Source organism: Chrysemys picta, chromosome 10 (assembly GCF_011386835.1).
Source record: "Chrysemys picta bellii isolate R12L10 chromosome 10, ASM1138683v2, whole genome shotgun sequence".
NCBI lineage: Eukaryota > Metazoa > Chordata > Testudines > Emydidae > Chrysemys > Chrysemys picta.
This window is the reverse complement of record NC_088800.1, coordinates 78,238,423-78,257,401: the sequence shown is the minus strand read 5'-3', so window position 1 is coordinate 78,257,401 and position 18,979 is coordinate 78,238,423. Positions and strand designations below refer to the sequence as shown.

The following is an 18,979-nucleotide window of genomic DNA, read 5'->3' as shown; positions in this document are numbered from 1 at the left end:
CATGCTGAATAATATCCACAGTCTTATGTTATAAATTAATCAAAATTAAACTCATATATATTTATGGATTTTTTCTTCTATGGATAATGGTCTTGATTCCACCAAGTCACACTTCTCATACCTATAATGCTACAGAGATACCAGAAATGTTCATTTCCAGGGCCAGTACTGTCAACAGTGCCAAATCTTTAACCACAAACAAGAGCAACACCCCATCAAAGACAGGTTAAAATGCTGGTGTGACATTTACTGCTGATGCTTCAGTGCACATGGCATGGAGTGCAAACAGCTTTGTACTGATTGACAGCTGAGAACTAGAACCTCCTGGGGAATCAAGACTTCTTTTTATCATGCCCTGGCTTGGGCACATCCCAAGGCTCTTCTCTTTCTTCTTTTCAAAAGGAAACTTCCATCTCTTATCCCCTCAACTCCCCTTACCCCCACAAACACACACAAGTTCTGGATGCAAAATTTATTCCCCTGTGCAACTGAACCTGCCTATCTTGTATGGCTTAGGAGTATGGGGAAGGTCAAGCACTGAATCTTGGGCCCTTACAGCATAGGGACCAAATTGAATGGCTTAGTTTCAGGGGCCAGATTTTTTTAAATTAGTCCTGTGCTTGAGTTCAAACTTTTAAAATACAGTGTTGAGACACATTAGAAGATTACCATCTACTATGTCAAAGGTATATTAGCATATTGGAGTCTCCTTAGCAGTATTGCTCTGCAAGAAGGCTGTTCTAGCCAATATGTTGGCTAGCTGTGATTCAGATTGTTTTGGCTGTAAGTGTGACAAATCTTTGAACACACCAATTAAATTAAACAAATGTTTTACTGCCATTCTCCAAATGTATATTTCAAAACAGATAAATCACCCAGTGAATCTTTCCTTAAGATACCAGATAGTATTTTTAAAAATACTGTTATTGTACTATGTGATCAAACCTTCTGTCATGGGGTGTATGTACCCCAGCTACCTAATACAGGCACTGCCAGCCATTGATGATTGGCAGCCTCACAGCAGCTGGGAGGATAGAAGGGCTGGAAAGCAGAGGGGTGGGTACCAGGAGAGTGAGCAGGCCATAGAAAGGAACTCCTTTTGGCAAACTGCTAAAGAGCCGCCCAGGGACAAACCCCCCACGAAAGGCCGAATGGACCAACAAACTGAGGAGCCTGCAGAGGCCATGGGGAAGGTAAGGAGCTCAGGGAACTATCAGAGTTGGTGAACCCTGATCCTGCTTGTCTAGTTTGAGGGCACTGAGCTGGAACCTAGTGGAGTGGACAGGCCTGGGTTCCCCTGATGGACCTAATATCAGATGTTTTTTCAGATCCTTGGGTACCAGAAATAGACTGTGTGACATTGCACCCCATATTCTTCACAGTGATATTAATGATATGATTATGGCATATTTATAATGCATTTTATGCATGATGGGTCATGTAATATGCCATTGGAAAAGTTATGATTTGCTAAATATGATTAGCCTATCTGTATGTGTGTATCATTTTTGTACCTGAAGTTATGAATACTGACTATGTATCTGTATTTCAAATGTAGTTACACTGGGGTGATGCCCACTAGGCAAGATGCTTTCAGTCTAGATAGCTGGTAGGGAAGGGCCTATTTAGGGTAATGAGCCATTAGGGAAAACAGTAAGTCCTAGGAGAAGCTTATCCATCATCTGCTGAGCCTTCCTGAGAATGTACCAGACAGCCTGTAAGTAATGGCTGCTATGGCTGACCAGGCCATATGACTCTGGACTCTATCTTGGGGTTTCAGTGTTTTTCCACAAACTGAGTTTGGGGCAAAGGGTTCCTGGCATATGCATAAACTATATAAGGCAGAGAGTGCCATCATCTGTTGTTCTTCAGTCCACACACAAGAAGATTCCTAGAAGCACCTGGGGAGCAGAGACTGGGGGAAGTGCTGGGCCCTGGCTAAAGGGATTTCTAGCCTACATATGAAAACCTGGGAAACCCAAGCTGCAAAGTAAAGGCAGCTTATGCCTTAAGAATCTGCAAGCCTGCTTGTACCATCACGCTAATTCATATCCAATCCATCTAGTATGTTAAGATTCGTTTGCATTTTTGTTTATTTGCTAGGTAATCTGCTTTGATCTGTTTGCTATCCCTTATAACAGGGGTTCTCAAACTGGGGGTCAGGACTCCTCAGGGGGTCACAAGGTTATTAGATGGAGGGTCGCAAGCTGTCAGCCTCCACTCCAAACCCCGCTTTACCTCCAGCATTTATAATGGTGTTAAATATATTAAAAAGTGTTTTTAATTTATAAGGGGGGTCGCATGCAGAGGATTGCTATGTGAAAGGGGTCACTAGTACAAAAGTTTGAGAACCACTGCCTTATAATCACTTACAAATTTTTTTGTAGTTAATAAACTTGTTTTATGTTTTAATCTGAACCCCCTGTGCCTTTAAGTGAAGTGTCTGGGGAAAAATCTCAGCTCGGTTTAACAAAGGTTGTTGCATTTCCTCTCCACATTGAGGGGGAGGTGAACTGGATAATAAATTCATACTGGTCGGGGTTTTGACCGGGGCAAGATGGTACAGCTCTGTGGTCCTAGGCTGGAAAGCTGATGATTATTTTGGCTGTAGCCTCTCTACAGCTGGTTCATGCAGTGGCTGGTCAGAGAGCCAGTATGAATGCTGTATGAATGCTGGAGGAAGTGTAGGACCAGGAGTGGGTCTGCACCTTGCCACAGCAGCACAGTGTGAGAGGGAGCCTAGGCTGGTGGGTCATAGGACTCAGTGGTACCGCAGTTCCAGGTGACACCCCAGGGTGAACCCATCACTCTGCTGAGCTGAGAGAGTCATGGCCATGCCTCACTTGGCCAGGAGGGACACCGTTGCACAGACTCACAACTTCCCATAAAGGGTGTGCCTCTAAATTCTTATTAGAGACTGAGGCCCATATTAGACCTCAGTTAATCTGGAGTAAATCCAGATTCTGCCTTAGATCTCCAAGTAGCTGAGTCTATGGAACACACTACACAAAGACAGGAGGATGGCTACTAGACATCTGTACAGTGGTCTCTGTACCCAAACACAGTACTAACTGAGGCTGACAGACAGAAGCTTCAGTGTGGATAGAAGATTTGGTTGGCGAAGGCCCATGATCTCAGGATGAAGTAAAGATTCATGTGGAAAACTACTTCTGTATCTCTAGAATATCTAGTTAGTGAAAGACTAGATCAACAGATAATCAACAGGTGGACTGTGGGCCAAATCTGGACTACCAGATGCTTTTGAATGGACAAAGAAATCTTTATTTTTTTACTTTCTCTGGAATCTGGCCCTTGACTATACCTTGATCAAGCACATACTCCACCTCATTTTCTTGCCAATATTCTCATCCCAAAGCACCAGGGTAAATGCCTAACTGCTGAAAAGGCTGCTGCTATGGCATGGGCACCTAATAATCATACAATTGATCACGCCAACTATGATAAATGTCAAGACTGCCAAGGTGAACCATTCAAGCAGTGCAGGTTTCCTGCTGATGTTTTAAAGAAAGTCAGACCACTGAACTGTTGGAAGGCACTAGCTAAGCATCTGGAACCAGAGTTTGTTGAAGTGCTGAACCGGCTTTTAACAGCAGTAGCCTCCTTTGCAGGCACAGAAAGAATTTGGACTAACTCATTCAATGTTGAGAAATTGATTGGGAGTTGAAAAAGCAGGAAAACGTGTGTCTCTATTCTAGTCTAGGAATAAAAATGACAAGGGGGAGGATGAGATCTACTACTTTAAAAAGTGTGAAGGATAGTCTACATAACTTACATACATTTTCCAGAGACTTAGGCAAGTAGAAACTTAAGCTCCAATCACCTTTCATTTTGTCACATTTGAAAATTTCCCCAGGCTGACCTGAAATCAGTTTATTTCAGTGACTACAGTTAATATCTGTGCTCCCCTTAATAAATCATTTAGTTTTAAATGTGAAACATGTTTTGATAACCTTTTAAGCATCCAAAACATTTAAGGTTGTTCTGTTTAATAAAAAACTTGTTTAATTAAATTCCAGTAACCGTTCTAATGCAGCTTGACAAATCATAAGCGAAAAGTTAAAATTTACCATTTTCTAACATACTGAAATGTACAATAAGCATTTGTACATATTAACCTATATAAATTGCTTAAAATGTATATAGTTAGTGTATCTTCCTACACAGCAAAAATACGTACCAAATCTAGAGGAGAGACTATTTGCTTGTAAATCAAACATGTTTTAATGTTTATAACAACCAATGAGAATGCACCCTTCTTTTGAAAATAAGTGAAGTAGAAATAGAAAAGTTGATTCAAATTGATTATTTAAATTGAGGCTTTCCACTTGGTGATTTAAAATCATGAGTTAAATAGTGTTGGTTCAAACCAATCCACCCTGTATAAAAGGCTGTCAGACCAGCCCCTACTTGAGACACTGGAATGACATTTTCATTCAATATAATGCTTCTCCATGTCTTATTCTTTCCATCTTCACTTCTGATGGTTTCCACAAAGCTGTGAGTATGTGCAATGCAAGAGGTCATTTTGCTACTCTTATCTTTTCTATGGTTGCTATTGTACTTATTTGTTTGTAGGTGCTAAACGAAGTCTTAGTGTTTCTGTGTACATCATTCACCAATCTCATTTCCTATAACATCTCAAGTAGCCACCTGAGTAAAAGAACCTAGAGACTTGGCATTTTTGCAGCCTACATTTATCAAAGGCTAAACAGGTATGTTCTGCTGGAATCATAAAATCACGAACCAATAGGAGGATGACTTGTAAGTGTACAAAACAGAATGTTTATAGGAGCTGGGTACTGTCACAAGGGCCGAGGATGATCACTAACCTCATTGTGTTTAGAACTAAGGATATCATCATCTTGGTTACCACCACAAGACGCTGAGAGGGATGTGCCAATATACCATTAGGTTTTCTTTCTCTTAAGCCTGAAATATGTCTTGACCAGACGAGGGAACCAGCTGCCATCACTATCTTCATGGTTACGTTCTAAGCAATTCCTGAGATGTTAACCTCAGGTTCTGAAATTCCCTTGAGAGCATGTCAATTTCCACCTCTCCCATTTCAGTTTCTCTTTTACCACCTTCTGTCTAGGAATACACTCATTTTGCCAATCAAGACAGTCTAACATCACCACATTTTACTGTGATTATTTTGGCAAACTAAAAGCAACATTCTGTGACACTAAGCACCCATGTATTCACACCCTTTACACTTCTGTAGTAATCTTTGAATAAAATATGCCTTGTGAGATTTTAAAACTGATCTCACCTGATCATTAATATTCTTGTGTGATTTATGTATGCATGCAATAGGTATTAAATTATGACTCTATACTGGAATTATAAGTAAAGGGTGTGTTAACCAGGTACCTCAGAGGAGTTGTTAAATAGGTCTATCCTAAACAAAGGAATGTGTGTTTACCTCATTTTACATACAAGCAGTAGGAAGACCCCCTCAAGCTAACAAGGAGTAGATGCAAACCTCACACATAACTGAAGGAGAAGACAGCATGGTGTCTACACCAGCCGGAAAGAGAAGCTTGGTCTGGGATTTTCTTTTTAGGAGGCTCCATTTCAAAGGTTGACTGATCTATAAAGACAAGAGGCTAACCCTCAAGTGATAAACAATTGAATCAACTAATTGTATGCAATATTATAAAAGTGTATAGAGTGAGGTCTTTTCTGAAAGCTAATAACACTGGTGATATCATTGTGAAATGTATGTATTGGAACTATGTTGGGAATTGTAGATGCTTGTTGATATTAGGCTATGCGGTGTGCCCAGACAGAAGGGAATACCACAGCTATCTACCAGTTTCCAATGTAAACTAAGCATGGTGGAATCAAAAAAGCAATGGAAAACCTATTTACATAGATGTCATATAGGGGGATGGGAAGCCCAGAGGAAGGGAAAAAACAGTATGAGGTCATCCTGCCTCTTGAAACAAGTTCATTGAACTTTGGAAGATATAAACAAGGAAAGAAGTCGTCTTTGGCATCCATCACGAGGCAGACAAGAGACCAGAACACTTGCAAGCTGAGGAAGATGGGTCCTTTAACCAAATTGGGAGGTTGAAGTCTCTGGAACTGACTGGAGGCAAGAAACCTGCTTAGGCAAGAGACACTTTTGCCTAAGACAACAAAGGAAGCCAGTATCATGTACTTTTAGGGAAGGTCCCAAGTCAGCCATGACTGGAAAGAAAAATGATTGGTGAGAGAATGAAGCCTGTATCTTGCTAGATTAAGTTTGAGCCTTTTTATGCATATTTTCACTTGTATTTGCTTGTAACCCTTTCTAACTTTATTCCTTTTTACTTAGCATCACTTAACCCAAGTCTTATTGTTAATAAACTTTGTTTTATTTTTTAACTATAAACCAACTCAGTGCAGTGTTTAAATGAAAGGGTGTACTTACCCCAGTTAAGTTAATAAGCTGTGATATGGTTGTGTCTCTTTACAAGAGCAACAAACCTTATTTCTTTGAAGTGTCCAGGAGAGGGCTGGACACTTCCAGGCACATGGTTTTGGGGAAATTTGGGACAGGGACTGTGTTGGGGTCACCAGGCTGGTTGTAACCAAGGCTGGTAGAAACTAGAGTGTGAATGCTATGTTGCTGGCAGGCTGTTGGACCTGGGCTGCAGCTATACACAGACATTCAGGGTGTGACCTGCATGCTGGTAGGCTAGTTGGAAGCCCACATTGGGAGCTACAGCAGCAAAGCATTGTGAGGCATCCAGGGTTACAGAGCAGGTTGTGAAAACCCCTCACTGGTCTGAATTGCATCCCTGAATGATAGTTGCATGTGGTTTTTCCAACAACAGAACTGTAACCCAGCACCAGATGCTCTATTTTACTATTCTTTCTCCTCTTTGTGTGTGTTTTGCCTTAAGATAAGCCAAGAACAGCCTGTAACGAAAGCCAAAGATCTGAACTCAAAGTGACTTCTCTCACCCTCCTAAGAAGGGCATTTGATCAAACTGAGAAACTGTCAAGCAAAGAGAGAAGGAGAATAAAAGTTTGTTGAAATAACAATTGTTTAAAAACAAAAAACTTATACAGTTAATAGTAATTTAGGTTCAGGATACTGTTGCTGGATTAAACTCCAGATTCTACTATGAAAATCCAGGTATCAGAGGGGTAGCCGTGTTAGTCTGAATCTGTAAAAAGCAACAGAGGGTCCTGTGGCACCTTTAAGACTAACAGAAGTTTATGAGATTATGAAATCCATAATCTCAATATTCTTATCCATCTTAAATAAACCTTCAAGTTTATCTTCTGCAAGAAAAGCAAGACACTGGCAGAAAAGTCTTTCCTCTAATGAACAGGGGGGGGGAAAGCTAAAGAGGACTAGTTGAGTATTTGCCTTGAGAATAAATGGGAGGACTCCTGATATTTAGAAGCATTTTACTCTATATTTCACAAAATTCGAGTCTTAATAAAAATAAATTATTGGTAGTTGTCCCTTATCTAGAATCTAAACAGAGAACCCATCATCTCATGAAAACTGTACACTTCCCATAGCCCTTTCAGAATTAATGCAAGGTTATTAGCTTCTTTGAATGCTACAAGATTATCAAAAGGAAACTCAGTACAAATGCTCTTAGTACCTAACAAAAAACCCCAAAAATAAATGCCTACACTTAGGCAATAAGATCCAGTGTTTCAGGTATGCAATCAGATCTGCTTCAGCAGCTGCAATTTTGTAAAAGTTCATGTTTGTATAAGTCACTGACATTTTAATCAAACACTGCAGACCCAGCAAGAGCCTCAGTACATCAGCCTGCCATGGTATCATACAAGAACACACTGTGGTTCAACCTCATTCAGCTCTGTTATGGTTTTCTGCAGGCTGAGAGAACATAAGAGCTCAACCTCTGGTAGTCGCTAGAGTTTTGTTTCTATTCGGAACATCTGTAAACACGGGAATAAAGGACACCCAAAGAGACCATTGCAGCATCCTTGCTAAGAGCCAGTGGGATCACTTATGGAGTGATTTCACAATGTTCAGCTCTGTATTATAGGACAGAATGTGGGGGGAGAGGGAAGAAGTGGGGATACATAAAGAATCTCAAGGGTTATAATTATAAGTGGAGTTTAAGAAAAGTTAGATTTATTCTATGTTAATTAGAACCAACCATCAAAATCTTTCTAAACTGTTCAAAAAGGTGTCAGGCTCAGAAACAAAAGGATAAGAACCAACACTAAAAAAGGGATTGGGCTCTAAGAACTTCTTTATGAAGACTGTAGCTAATCTGTGAAAAACGGTACTGAAGGCAACTGCAACCATGAACATATTTTAAAGAAAGTTAGAAATGCACTTAAAGGAAAAAGGCATGACAGAGTATAAATGTTACATAAGCAGGTGGATGAGTCTGGCATCATATGGCCTCTTTCTGTCCTAAAATATTACTAAATCAAGGGAGGAGGGAACAAAGAAAAGCAGCAGAAACCTACAACACTTCAGGCCGGACTTCGCAGGAAATCATGGTTTTGATTTTTTAATATCTGGTGATGTTTCCAGTGACTTAAGGAGTTCTGAAGGAAATACGTTGCTAACGTTTAAATCTCAGCATGCAGAAGACAGTTTCTTGCTCAGTAGAGACGAACAGGAAATAAGCTAGTTGCAGAAAGAGTTCCACCAATACTTTTGAGAGCAGCCAGCCTTGGTACCATGTAATCTATTGCTTTCCAATAGGGCATTAAGGACCTTGTTCTGAACATGCTCCACTGCATTATCAGAGATCCAAATGACCCCTTTGAATACAGCTGAAAAAGAGGAAAAATTCAGAACACAAGTGTTCATTTCAAAAGCCTGCCCTTGGCAGAACAGCAGACATTCTTATTTGGATATTTTAGATCACATACCATAAGTCATAAGGTTATGCTGCTGATGGAGCCTCCAATTCTGGAAATCCAGGAATAGAAACCCTATTGCAGTGGCAGCAAACAATGGCACAGCAGAGGCACTGCCAGACCTGCAAACCAAGTAAGTAGGCCTATTCCATATTATGAGGAGAAAGCCATCATGATACTGATTTCCAAACAGCAAAGCAATTGAGAATATCTATGAAAGATAACATAGGTTTATTGACACAGTCTTTAGGAGCTAAAGGGAAATGATTTATGAACAGTTCTTTGTTATAAAATTATGTGCATTCTTTACTATTGCTATTTTATGTACATAACTTGTAATTGTCTTTGTCTAGCAAAATGTATGTAAAATGTATATATATGGGAAGGCACGATTCAATAAATCTTTTAAAGTCATGCTCAACTCTAAGCATCTGAGTGGTCTGATTGTAGTTGATTTAAGTGCTATTCTAATTAGGCATGGGATGATTCACATAAGTCATTTGCTGAATTAGGACATCGACGTTGACGAGCAGCACGATCCAAACTCCACTGAGGTCAATGGAAACATTCCCATCAACTTCAACAAGCTTTGGTTCAGGTCCCCTGGTTTCATCTGAACCTGTAACCAACAACAACGGCCACATAGACATCTGAGCCCTCAAAAATAAGCATCTACACACCTATATTGCAGCACACACTTGGATGCACAAACCTGTCCCTCCCCCATACAAAAGTGCAGACACAAAATTCAAGGCCAGATCAAAGCACTCTTGGAAATTTGGCACCAAGTTTGTCTCAACTTTACTAGATCCTTTAGGAAGCTATCCACGTAGGATTTTAAGTCTCATCCCCAAGCACATATATATTTTCTGACAACGTATTTTTAACAATACTGACTAAAGAGGGGCGTGGCTAAACCAGCAGACAAGATGGTGGCTTAATCCTGCTCTCTGCAAAAGAGGGGGAATAAATGAAAAAGGTTAAGAAGATAAGAAGAACCAAGGCAACCTGAATCTACTGATCTGTGCAGGGATTAGAGGGAGGGAGGCTGAAGAAAGCTGGCAAATCCTAGTCCCAAACAGCAGCCTCTGGGTGATTGAGGGGTCCCAGGGTGCAACCTGGACTGTGGAATCACTGAGCCTTCCAAAGTCACCAACCTGGATTGCCTCTCACACTGTGATGCTGATGTCAAGCTACACTTACACAGATATCCACAGGCAGGGACAAACCCAACTGTATTACAGGAATGATCTCCCAGCCATTCATGAATCAATTGGGAGGATCCAGCCAATTCCCCCAGTCTTGCACCCCAGAACTGTTCTGTCTTGCACTGATCAGAAGTCTGGCCAGTGTAAGTTAATTATCTAGTTTGCTACTTCTTGAAAGGAAAGTGGACAAGCACCAATCTTTGTAAACTGAGCTGGGATTTCCCAAGCACTTCAACCAAAACACTGTTTTTTACGTAAAATATAAAACAGATTTATTAACTACAGATCGATTAAGTGATTGTAAATAGCAAGCATAAATATCAAAGTTGGTTACTTAACAAAAATAAATTCACAATCTAAGTTCTACAAACTAAATATTATTTGAATCAAGCAGTATCTCACCCTGACAGATGGTACAAGCAGGTTACAGATACTCAATACACAGGCTGGGACTCTTTGCCAGCCTGGGACCCTCTTCCCCAGTTCAGTCTTCATCCTCCAGTCGCTCTTCCAGGTGTTGAGTTGGAGGGGAGGAAAAGAGAGGCCAAGTGATGACACTGTCTTTCATATTTTCTTCCAGCTTGCTGGAAGGATCTTTGCTGTGACCTGGGTTAGTTTACGCCTATGGTGTACCTGCCTCCTTTGAGAAGTCTCTAGGATAGTGGATTCTATTTCTTGATCGGTGCTGATGAGATATTAATGCTGTCTGGATACTGATGGCTATGCCATTGTTGTACCTGAAAGGCTGGTTGTGGGTGTTCCCAACTTCAACATATTTCAGTGACACATACAGCAATACTTCATAACTTCCCATGTAATGATAGCACATACAATCCAACAGGATATTAATGTTCAACAGATGAAGACTTTTAAAATGATACCTCACAAGGAATACTTTGTACAAAACATATCAATATCAGTGATGAATATGGGGGTTCCAGGATGCTACTTTGAGATACAGAGTGTCACAGTAATAAAAATTCAGCAACAGAATCCAGTGCCATCAGCAAAAATGGCTCTGCAAACTCAAATGTTGAACAGAACCTTTGTTATCCTATAAAGAAAAAAGTGGTAGAGTGCAATGAGATTTAAAATTAAATAAGTAAAATTGTACTATTGTGGCTGGGAAAGCAGCCACCATGAGAGAGGTGTAACATGCAAGGCGGAAAGCCAAGATCTAGATATCTGGGAAAGGAAAGGAGTCCTCCAACATAAAGATCTGTCCCCATTAAAACAAAGAGTCACAAAAGAGTGTAATTCCGCCTCCTGCAAACAATGGAGACAGGTGAAGCAGCATTAGTCACTAAGGCTGACCTGAAGGACCTATTGTTAGAAATTAAAAAGATGGATAAGGAAATGAGGGAAGAGTCCCAGTCTTATGTTAAAGATATGAAAAATGAAATTAGATTAGTGGGGAAATATCAGATGTGGAGATAAGATTAAGTGAGCAATTCAGCAGGATTACTAATTTAGATGAAAGAATCCAAATCATTGAAAAAAAAAGACAAAATTAAAACTGGAAGACACAGAAAAATAGAGACTACAGGAATAATTTAAGGATTAAAAGTACTCCAGAGCAGACTGAAGGGAGAAGTCTTGTGGACACACAGATGTTATTTTCCATGACAAATTAAAACTGGGAAATAAAGATCACATTCATATTAAGAGGGCTCATAGATCCCCTTTTCCCAGGCCCCCAGCATGCTCCATATGTTTTAAACAGAAAACAATAACAATTAATTTGTCAAGCAGCTAGACTTTTTATTTCACATTACTGGAAACTGTGCAATACACCTCTGAATTGTGGTATAGTAAAATATAGACTCCCCTCGCAACAGAAGATCTTTCACACCAAGTATGTACACAAGAGAGGCATGAGACAGAAATAGGCATTTAGAAATTTGATCACCCTTTCTAGCAAACTCAACAGGAGGGTTCTGCAGCCAGCAAGCCAGAATCTTTATCCAGGTTCTTTGACTACTAACCTGATCCTGAATATGTAATATATTATTATTGCAACTTTGCCTTCATAAGGAGTTATAAACAAAAATCCCAATACTGACTAAACACCTAATTTATACTTGTCAGGAATAGGAAGAAACATTTCATGGAACCTGAAATCACAATTCAGCCTGACATATTTCAAGGCAGAAATGCTTTTAGCTTATTAATGTGGAAACTTGTCCATTATTTAGTTTCTTCAGATTATAAACAAAAGATAATTTAATGTTGTTTTAAACTTTTGACAGTTCTAATGTTAATTACATGTACTGCATTTTATAAATCAATATTTCTTACATAAAATGTTATTTAAGCTTGCCAAGTGTAGTAATAGATAAATGCATTTGCTGCTCTTTTTAACCTCAATAAATGACATACTTGCATCCAAATGACAAGAAAAAGAAAAAAGATTTGTTTCAAAGCGAGACAAGATTAACTTCTAGCTAGTCAGAGAGAGAATTTAAAACCGCATTTTGAAAATAGATGTTACAATTTATTTTAATATTTGCATAGATCATCTTTTGCTTTTGATGTCAGTGTATGACGCTATCATATTTCAGATTAGCCTAATGGACACAGCATTATACTTTCAATTACAGTGCTACAACTGTTGGTCAAACACAGAAAAATGGAGCCCAAGAGATCAGATCTCCTTTGTGAAAGTTCTGACGATGCAACTCATTCCTACAGGTGATAAAAATCCAACATAAAAAGAATGATAGAGACCAAAGCAAAAGGGATCCTGGGGCAAAAAGGGACAATGTGATGAATTAACAGGGGAGGAGGTGGAGGAAGGTGACTCTACCTCTGTATATGGCATTGGTTAGACAGACAGTGAAATATTGTATCCAGTTCTGGTGTCCACTTTTTAAAAAGAGGATATTGAAAAACTGAAGAGTGGAGATGCTTAAAGAAGTCAATCTGTTTATCTTATCGAAAAGAAGATTGAGAGCAGACATGCAAAACCCATGGAAAAAAAAGAAGAAACTGGGCTTGTTTTTGCCTTAATTGACTTGTGATTTGCTTTTTGGCTAGTTTTTGGCTTGTAGCTTGTTGCAGCTTGTTGCTTTTTTTTCTTATCCGCTCCCAGCCGGCAGGGGTTAGGGGGGGCAAGCAGGGGCAAGGGGGGAGAGAGTCAGGGGTGCACAGAGGGCCCACCACAGTGGGCCCAGACTGCACGCCGTGGGGAATCTAGAGAGCTGGAGTTCTTAAGGATTGGCTTGTTTAGGCCTTGTTGTGAAATGGGATTAGCTTGACTTTTGGCTTATTTTGAAAGTCGGGGTACTTATTTACCACATGAAAGTTGGCAATTGTGCTTGAGAGGTGACTTGATTACAATGCATAAGTACTTTCACAAGGGAGAAAATATTGGGTACTAAAGGTCTCTTTAATCTAGCAGAGAAAGGCATAACAAGAACCAATGCTGACAGTTGAAGCTAGACAAAGTCAAATTAGAAAAAGTCAGAATTTTTTAACTGTATGTGTGATTAACCATTGACACAAACTACCAATGGAAATAGTATATTCTCCATCTCTTGACAGAGGTGCTGAAACAATTTGTACAGTGTAGGAGCTGAGAGTCATTGAGCCAAACTCTAAGCCCAGTATATCATGGAAACCACTTCAAGCCAACACCACCAGCACATCTTGTTGCAGCACCTACGTCTCTTGATGTCTTCTAATGAAGACAGGATGTCTTTGTGGAAGTTATGTTTTCGTCAAACAAGTTATTGGGCTCAATACAGCACTGTCAATTTAATCACCTGTGATATACAGGAGGTCAGAGTAGATCACCTAATGGTCCCGTCTACCTTAAATGCTGTGAATCTATGGTGTGCTTCCTAAAATGATGACATTCTCATAGTATTTGCAAAGGTTAAGCGACACAACACAAGAAAAATTAGAGTTTAGAGTTAAAGAAACAGACAGTTGTGTTGACATGACATTTCAGTTTAATTTGTTCTGACCTGAAAATGAAAGAATCCCAGGGTGTATCAAATTCATACAGAAAACTAAATTGGGCATAACCAGGGTCTCCTTAGTTAGATCCACTGCCTGGACAAAGGTCATGGGAAGAACAAAGCAGTGACTATCATCCACTAATCACCTAGTCAGAGTAATGAAATAGTAAACAGAAATCACTGCAAATAAAGCTAAGAATAGTGACTGTGGGTGAAGCCAAAACAAAAACAAAGCAAACCACAACCTCACCCTGAGCAATCTTCTCAGACTAGCACTGGCCTGAGATTAAATATGATTTACAGTATATTTTTAATAAACTGGAAACTCAAAAGAAAAAAAGTCAGATAATTTGGTCTGTCTGCCAAAGCAGGACTTGGAAGATAATGTAGTACTTTCATGGGACTGCAAACACCAGGAGAGAGCACAGATTAAAATGGTTTTGATTAAAATTGTCCAGACTAAAGTGAAAATGCACTTCCAAGTTGTCAAAAGGCTTTGAGACAAGAGAGAAAAATCTACTTTAGGTGGAACTCAGTTATACAAGTTTGATAGAGTCTAGGGCTGGCCTGCAGACCACCCTACCAAAGAGTTGGAAATAGAGATCTCCAAAAGAGAATTTCTGCACGCTTAACCTTCTCACCAAAGTAAAAGCCATCAAAATTAGAAAATAAGGAGAGTTCCTGGTTGGCTGTTTGTAAGAGATTTTAAAGACAGCTTATCACAACACTTCAGAAAATTTGCCAACTCCCACAACTCCCAAATCTCACATAAAATATGAGGCCTTGTATTCAGCAAAGTCAAAGAGGAAGGAGCAGATAGCTTTGACTAATTGCAGATCCCAATCAGAATGATTTCTCTTTATTCTAGAACTGTGAAGAAGACATAGTCTGTTGATATTGATGCTGATGTCTGAGATGAACAATAAGATGAGGATTGAGGATAAGACTGCCTCTGATGACAAAAAGGAATAGGCAGTCTCCTTCTGGAGTCAATCTAGTTTCTTTCCAATTTTCTAAAAGTTAATTCAGTTTGTTAGTTAAAAGACTATCATCTTTAAAAGGGAGATCCTCAACTCTAATATCCACAGTCAGTGAAGACAAATGCAGCCATGCATGCCTCCTCAAAGTAACAGCAGATGTCCGTGCTCTGGCTAAAGAGTCAGAGGCAAAGGAAGCCCCAAAAGCATGCTTTGACACATTTTGTCCCTCCATTGATATTACATTTGCCAATATCCTCTTATAATCTGGGAGATCCTACACAAACAAAGACATCTTTTTTCCACAGAGGGAATTATTAAGAGGCCATCACTGCCTGGTAATTAGCCACCCTAAATCCAAGAGAACAGGAAGAAAAAATACCTCCCAAGGGCATCAATCTTCTTCCCTGCTCTGTCTTCAGGAATCGAATGGGCTTGACCTGAGCCTATTACTGGCTGTAGCGGCCACCAGAGAATTTGACTTGGAGTGAATGTGAAAATACAAAAACCCCTCATGAAGAATCTGATACATCTTGTCCACTTTCTTAGATAGATATGACAAGAAGCAGGGATAACACAAACAGGAGGCAAAAGACCACCCAGTATAGGGTAAAGACATTCTATTCCTGGAAGGAGCAACAACAAAGTCAAATATGAGATGTGACACCTCCTCCACTGCAACTGAGGATAAATTCAAAGTGGATGCCATATGACCCAATAGGTCATAGAACTGAAAATCAGCCTCAGAAAGAGACAATGTAGAAGCAACACCCATATGTTCACCAAGTGACAAATCAGGATCAAAGTCTGTATCCATCTGATCCTGTTCAAAAAGAGAAGCCATCTCCTCAGCCTCTTCTTCAGACACACTATGAGGCACTACTTCCTGGGCTGCAGGTAGATCCAGTGGAACTGGATCCAAGGATTCCCCAACCACCAGATCCTTATCATATGAGATGTCATATCTCGGTCCATAAGTCAGATGATTTAAGAATTCATGGGGTGGAACCCAATAAGGCTATGGAGCCCAGGACTGCCAGTCTCTCCAATAGCTGGGATCCGGAAACATACCCATAGGAGAAGTGACAAACTGTCCAAAAGGCTGAGGAAACCCAGATTTAGGAAGCATAAATTTGTATGGTTCAGGTCCTTTAATTCTTCCTCTAGCCTCCTCCCACTGACGATATGACCTTGGATCCACTACAGACCTCAGTGGAGATAGCAACAGCACTGGAGAAATAATAGGTGAGAAGGTTCTGCCTGGTGATCCTGTAGGAGTCTTAGAAGCAGGAGGCAAACATGGAGCTGGAGAAAGTCTCTCAATATCTTCCCCTTCTTTTCAGGCGAAGGAGATGCAGATCTAGGAACCAATGAAGCCTCTCTTTTCCTCTCCCCCACTAGTCTCTCACTCAGATCTGAGGAATGCTCCAATGTGGAATATTCAACATTAGCCACCACAGCAAAGGTCCTTTTCAGATCTGAGGATGACCCTGTGTAGCGGGGTAGTCACCCGCTTCAGCCCTGAAAGGGTTACAACCAGCTGAGGCTGAGAGAAAAAACGCATCTTATAATAATTTATGACCACATTTTCCTAATTTGCTTATGAGAGTGTCATGTGGGACTGTACCAAAAGCCTTACTAAAATCTAGACATGTCACATCTACTGCTTCCCCCCAATCCATAATACTTAACTCTGACTTCAAGTTTTGGATATTTGGTGTTAAGCCAATTGGAAGATAACCAGTCTGTATGTTCTTGAGCCTCATGATTCGCACAGCAGCCCATCTCTCCTTTTAGCCTCTACAATTTATCATATACCCAATTGCAAGACAAAACCATATGCATGTATGGCAGTTGTTTGCCTAACCTAAACCAATACAATAAAAACATTCATTTGAAGCAGGCATGAAGATTATTATAATTTTGGAAATAGAAAAAGATTTAGCAAAAACCAATACAAGGAATATACCCTATACCAATACAAGAAAAATTAAAGAAAAAAATCATAGGGGAAGTTCAATGGAAAAGTCAATATGTTGGGTAACAGGAGAGAAGAGATCTTTGTACATTTAGAAATACTGTAAATGATTTCAGAGGCTTTAGTCAGATACAATATGAAGATGTATTTTGTAATGTAAACCAATGGATGTTGTAATCCTATGATAATACTCTGCTACATTACCAACTGTGAAGATAAAGGAGCTTATAAAATGAACTAACAGGTGAGGCAGGATACACATTTTCTGGGAGGGGGTATCACAGTGATACTGGCAGGCTGAAACAATAAGCTGCTTTCTGTGACGGACACTTGCTTTCCTTCACCGTCTTTTGTAATGTAACTAAGGCACAAAGAAAGAAAGGATACATTGGATATACCTGATCTTACTATTTTTAGCATTCAAATTACAGACGAAAAAATAGCTTGGAGTAAACCAAGCATTGCAGACTGAGGCCTTGTCTACACTACGAGAGTAGTTCGATTTTACTTGCATCGAATTTTTGTAATCGATATTGCAAAGTCGAACGTGTGTGTCCACACTAAGGACAGTAATTCGACTTTGTGCGTCCACACTAACGGTGATAGCGTCGACATTCGAAGCGGTGCACTGTGGTCAGCTATCCCACAGTTCCCGCAGTCCCCTCTGCCCATTGGAATTCTGGGTGTAGCCGGCAATGCCTTCTGGGTAACAAAATGAGTCGAGGGTGCTTTTGGGAAACTGTCGTCATCCGTCCATCACTCCCGCCCTCCCTCCCTGAAAGCGCCGGCGGGAAAACAGTTCGCGCGCTTTTCCAGTCATTGACAGCGCGGACGCCACTGTACTCCGAGCATGGAGCCCGCTGCGACCATTGCTGCAGTTGTGGCCGCTCTCAACGTCTCGCAGCTTATCATAAAGGTTTCCCTGAGGCAGATGCAGAAAAGTCAGGCAAGGAGGCTACGGCACCGCGGTGATGTCCTGAAGTCTGAGAGTAGCACAGACCTGTCAGAAAGCAGGCGACCCAGCGCCGAGGACATCACAGTGGCAATGGGTCATGTTGATGCCGTGGAACGGCGATTCTGGGCACGGGAGACAAGCACTGAGTGGTGGGACCGCATAGTGCTGCAGGTCTGGGATGAATCCCAGTGGCTGCGAAACTTTCGCATGCGGAAGGGAACTTTCCTGGAACTTTGTGAGTTGCTGTCCCCTGCCCTGAAGCGCAGTGACACCCGGTTGCGAGCTGCACTGAGTGTACAGAAGCGAGTGGCCATAGCCCTGTGGAAGCTTGCAACGCCAGACAGCTACCGGTCAGTCGCGAACCAGTTTGGGGTGGGCAAATCTACCGTGGGGGTTGTTGTGATGCAAGTAGCGAAGGCAATCGTTGATGTACTGCTGCCAAAGGTAGTGACCCTGGGAAACGTGGAGGCGATCATAGATGGCTTCGCAGCGATGGGATTCCCAAACTGCGGTGGGGCCATAGATGGAACTCACATCCCTATCCTGGCACCGGACCACCAGGCCACCCAGTACATTAACCGAAAGGGATACTTTTCCATGGTGCTGCAAGCACTGGTGGACCACAGGGGACGTTTTACCAACATCTACGTGGGATGGCCGGGCAAGGTTCATGACGCTCGTGTTTTCAGGAACTCTGGTCTGTTTAGACGGCTGCAACAAGGTATTTACTTCCCGGACCACAAAATAACTGTTGGGGATGTGGAGATGCCTATAGTCATCCTCGGGGACCCAGCCTACCCGCTAATGCCCTGGCTCATGAAGCCCTATACTGGCGCCCTGGACACTGAAAAAGAACTCTTCAACTACCGGCTGAGCAAGTGCAGAATGGTGGTGGAGTGTGCTTTTGGCCGTCTCAAGGGGAGATGGAGAAGCTTACTGACTCGCTGTGATCTCAGCGAAACCAATATCCCCATTGTTATAGCAGCTTGCTGTGTGCTCCACAATCTCTGTGAGAGCAAGGG

At 41.0% G+C, this 18,979-nt stretch overlaps 1 protein-coding gene across 3 annotated transcripts in view; it reads right to left on the bottom strand.

Annotated features, from left to right (window-relative positions):
- Nucleotides 1-18,979, bottom strand: part of SDK1 (sidekick cell adhesion molecule 1) — a 672,364-nt gene that overhangs the window by 435,705 nt on the left and 217,680 nt on the right. The window lies entirely within an intron of this gene.